Consider the following 5000-nt stretch of genomic DNA (forward strand, 5'->3'; position numbering starts at 1 on the left):
GTGTGTATGTCTGTGTGTGACTTTGCCCATAAATGGTGTGTGTGTGTGCGCGTATGATGGTGCCCATAAATGCTGTGTGTGTGTGTGTGTGTGTGTGTGTGTGTGTGTTGCCTCTGCCTATTTTACTGTAGGATTCTCACCTTGGACACATGGTTCACTTAAGTGATCTACAGACTGAATTGCATGTGGTATCAGCAGTTGTACACTGGATACAAACTTTGATTGTGCTTTATGAAGTATGCAGATGTGTATGTGTATCTGTGTGACAGAGTATATACATGTGTGTGTGTGTGTGTGTGTGTGTGTGTGTGTGTGTGTGTGTGTGTGTGTGTGTGTGTGTGTGTGTGTGTGTGTGTGTGTGTGTGTGTGTGTGTGTAGTAGTGAGAGTATGTGACCACTAAAAGTGTGTATGTCTGTATTCATGTGATTGTGTGTGTGTGTGTGTGTGTGTGTGTATTTGTGTCTCGTATACATGTGAGACTGTGTGTGTGTGTGTGTGTGTGTGTGTGTGTTTGTTTGTTTGTGTATATGTGTTAGACAGTGTATGTCTGTGTGTATCTGTGTGTGTGTTCGTGTATCAGTTTGCGTGTGTGTGTGTGTGTGTGTGTATTTGGGCCTGTTTCTGGAATGCGAGGGCTTGGAGCAGGGGCCCAGCGCAGGCAAGCAGGCAGGCAGCTCTGATGGCTTAGCGGCCATTGGCCAGCATGTTAATGGAGACTGTTTGTGATGTAATGAGCTTTTAATTAGGTCAGCTCTGAGCATGACCCCTTGTAATGAGGGGAGGGGGGCAGGGGAGTTTGGGGCTGGGGGGGCTAGGGGGGTGGGGGGGCATGGGGGTTGTGGCGGGTGGGGGGGTGCTGGTGATAGCCCCCTGACCTGCAGGTGTGAAGCTGCTCAGGCTGGTAAACAGGACGGGGCATTCCTAGCATTCTCCGCTCTGCGCCCTGCAGCCCTCGTCCAGGCCTGTACACACAAACACACATACACCCATACACACACACACACACACACACACACACACAAATGCACTCTCACACACACATGCAAATACACACACTCACCCCGGGTGAGCAGGAACACACACACAATTGGAGCCACATTTTGAAGTCTCTCCGCTTTCTCTCTCTCTCTCTTTCTCTCTCTCTCCCTCTCTGTAACAGTTTTCTCTCGCCTTTTGTCTTTCTATAACCTATTTCTATTTTTGCTCTCCTCCTCTACCACTCTTTCTAACTCTTATTTCCTTTGTCTGTCTCTTCCTCCCTCCCTCCCTCCCCCCATGCTCTCTCTCCTCTCCTCTCCCAACACTACGCCTCTCTCTCTCCTGCCTCCCTCTCTCTTTCCCTTCCCTCTCGTTCCTCACAGTCTCTCAATATCTCACCCCTCCATCCTTCTCTTTTTACTCATTCCTCCCCTTTTCTCTCTGCCTTTCCAGCTCTTGTTCTTTCTTTCTTTCTTTCTTTCTTCTTCTCTCTCACTCTCCCTGTAACCAATGATTCAGATGTGTGAAGCTGCAACAGTGGGAGAGGAATGAGGTTAGGACACTCCAATAGGCTGGATGGCCTGCAGTGTCATGTTGTGATTGGTGAAGGCTTCGCCAGGCAGGGGGGACTCATTTCACTGAGACTTGGATCCCTAACAGTCATACCACTATTCCTCTCCTGGGCTGGCCTCAAGCAGATGGGTCCCCCCTGTGAGCTGGGTTCTACTCAAGACGTCTTGCTGTTAAAAGGGCATTTTTCCTTGCTACTGTTGCCTTGCGCTTGTTCTGAGGGGCTCAGGCTTCAGCACTCTGTGAAGGGCTTTGAGACAATGACTGTTGTTAATGGTGCTGTATACATAAAGACCTCTAGACCTCTGCTGTTCCATTGGCAACCTGAGTATGGAGAAACACCAGTTCATATCGGGATGGGACAGGGTTCAGGTTCCTGTGGAAAGCACAGTGATACCTGATGATTTGTGATGGGGGATCCTACTAAAGCACCGTGAAGTTCCTCCGTGGTGAAATCCCACGTTGTTTGCCAGAGCGGGTGTTGGCTGTTGCCTAATGTGTCTGCACCTGTGTCCAGATATGCCAGAGAGATGCCTCTTAGCATTTCACAGTGATTCCATCAGACAAAAACGGTGGAAAGAAACTGAAACAATCTGTCAAAATATCATCAGTACCAGACATTCTTACAAAACTTTGATCTGTAATTTCTATTTCTTTTCCAAAATGTGGTCTTAATATATATATACTGTATTTTCTTACTTCTTTGTCGTCCTTTTATCTCATTCTCCACCTCTTTGTCATCTTTATTCTACTCTTCGTCATTCTCCTCCTATTTTCTTTCCCCTTTTTCCTTTCATCATCCCATCCTCCCCTCGCTCCTCTCTCTTCTCCCTTCTGTAGTTTCTCTGTCCTCCCTCTTTCTTTACTCCCTTGCTCTCTCCCTCCCTCTCCCTCTCTTCTCTCTTTCTCTTTTGTCTCTCTTCTCTCTCACCTCTATTTCCCTCTCCTCTCTCTCTGTCCCTTTCCTCTTTTCCTCTCCCTCTCTTCTCTCTTTCTCTTTTCTCTGTCTTCTCTCTCACCTCTATTTCCCTCTCCTCTTTCTCTCTCTCTCTTCCCTCTCTCCTCTCCGTCTCCTCTCTCCCCCACCTCTCCTCTCTTCCTCTCTCTCCTTCTCCTCTCTCCCCCTCCTCTCTCTCTCTCTCTCTCTCTCTCTTCCCTCTCTCCTCTCCTCTCCGTCCCCTCTCTCCCCCTCCTCTCCTCTCTTCCTCTCTCTCCTTCTCCTCTCTCTCTCTCTCCCTCTCCTCTCTCCCTCTCTCTCTCTCCTCCAGTGCAGTGCGCTCATTAAGATGCTCTAAAGCGGCTCTTGTTAATGAGCAGCTCTTTCCTGGGCTTGCGACAGGCCTGTGGGGATAATCACACTCCACTAGGAAGTCGTCTGTCTTGACAGCCGACCCTCTCTTCTCAACGGTGGTCCGGGCCCACAGCGAACCGCTCCCCTGCCACCCCTCGGCCCCCTCTCTGACCCCCACCACTCAGGCTCACCCCACCGACCCCCCGCTTACCTCCCTCAGCAATTCGCTTGTCTTTTCCATCAACTTTTCCTTTTCTCTGCAATCGCTCCCGAGTTTAGTTCTTTTCAAGCGTGATAAGAGGCAGCTGCTGCTGTTTGCGCTGTGAGTGTGTGTGTGTGTGTGGCTGTGTGTGTGTGTGTGTGTGTGGCTGTGTGTGTGTGTGTGTGTGTGTGTGTGTGTGTGTGTGTGTGTGTGTGTGTGTGTGTGTGTGTGTGTGTCTGTCTGTTTTAATGGCCCACCACTCATACGCGTGAATCACCTGTAGCGTTTTTCCAGTGTCTCCTCCTTTTGGCCTCTCCATCTCACTGATGTGTTAACACACACAGACACACAGACACACACACACAGCGTTTTCACCGGGCCCTTGTTTAACAGAGAAGATGTGTTTTTGCATGGGTGTGTTTGTAACACGCTTTCCATCAGATCAGTCTGTCTCTCTGTGTTGCTCTGTGTCTTCCTGTCATTCACGCTACCCATGCGTGTGTACATGTTCGTGGCCCTGCCCTGCATTTTTATCATCTTCTTTTTCTTCTTTCACAACTCTGTGCCCTGCTACCATCCTCTAGCCCAGGGGTCGGCAACCTTTTGTATTAAAAGAGCCATTTTGGTATCTCTCCCACCAAAAAAAAATCATTTGGAGCCGCAAACTTCCCCCCCCAAGACGCTGACTCATGAGGATCCACGGCGCACCGCACGGTAGCCTACCGTAATTGCGCTACCCCATGGAATGTGTGGGTTTAAGGAGCGGCCCTGATAATATGAGGGATTTTCTGTTTATATTCTTTTTTATAACAATATTTTCATTTCACAATTTTTTTGTGACACACTGTAAAAGATATATAGTTTGTTGCATTTATGAAATTATAAAACAACAAAGAGAAAATTGTTGAAGAACATTTTATTGCTGTTCTAACAGGAAAACCTCAAACTCTTATGAATAACTTTGAAATAAATAAAACATATAGAACGAGTATGATAAGTATAAACATATAGAACATATAATATAGAACATGTAAACAGGTAAACATAGGTTTGTTGTCATCCTCTTGATTTTTCCTCAGCCACCTACAGCAATCAACCATCGAGTCTGAACATGAAAAAAACAACACAACAGCTCAGGTTCTAAAATATATACTGTATATATTTGTGCAAAATAATAGCCTATTAAATGATAGTGTTCTCACCTGTTTAATGTGATTTCTGTTTCTGAACATCACTGCTGAGCTTGTCTATGTCGGGGCTGTAGGACGTGACTTTCATCTTTACACAGGATTGCAGGGTAACATCTGTGAGGCGCGAGCGATATTTAGATTTTACATAGTTCATATTTGAGAAAATCTGCTCGCATAAGTATGTGGATCCAAAGATGGACAGGACTCCAAATGCATATGGTAAAAGCAATAGCCTACTTGACTGTAAAAGGAGCTTGTTATCGTTCATCAAACTATAATGTTATACGTACTGAAACTTTAATATTCAACACACGGTAGGTCTACAACAACATTTATTAGCTTGCAGCTAAATAACATTTTGACTACGAACTTTAATTTAATCCTGTAAACACTTCTCGCTCAGTATTCGTTCGTGCACTTGGCTGTCAATGGGCAAAGCTGCTGATTGGCGGTTTACTGGCATGTCCCGCCTCCTGCCTGTGGCATGTACTTCCTGATGCCACATACCACCAGTTAAAGATTTAGATCCTACTGATTAGCCACATGCAGAGGCCAAAAACCAACGGAGCTTTGTCATTCACTCCCTCCACCACCCCCCACCCCCCCGACTCGGAGTCCAGCGCGCGGCTCACGGTAGCGCAATTGCGGCCCCTCGTTTAGTTCACGAAATATAAAGACTATTTTTTTTTTTTTTTTGGTAAAGTTGCAGGGAGCCACGGCAGAGGGGCTAAAGAGCCGCATGCGGCTCCGGAGCCGCAGGTTGCCGAC

The sequence above is a fragment of the Clupea harengus genome, chromosome 14 (assembly GCF_900700415.2).
Source record: "Clupea harengus chromosome 14, Ch_v2.0.2, whole genome shotgun sequence".
Taxonomy (NCBI): domain Eukaryota; kingdom Metazoa; phylum Chordata; class Actinopteri; order Clupeiformes; family Clupeidae; genus Clupea; species Clupea harengus.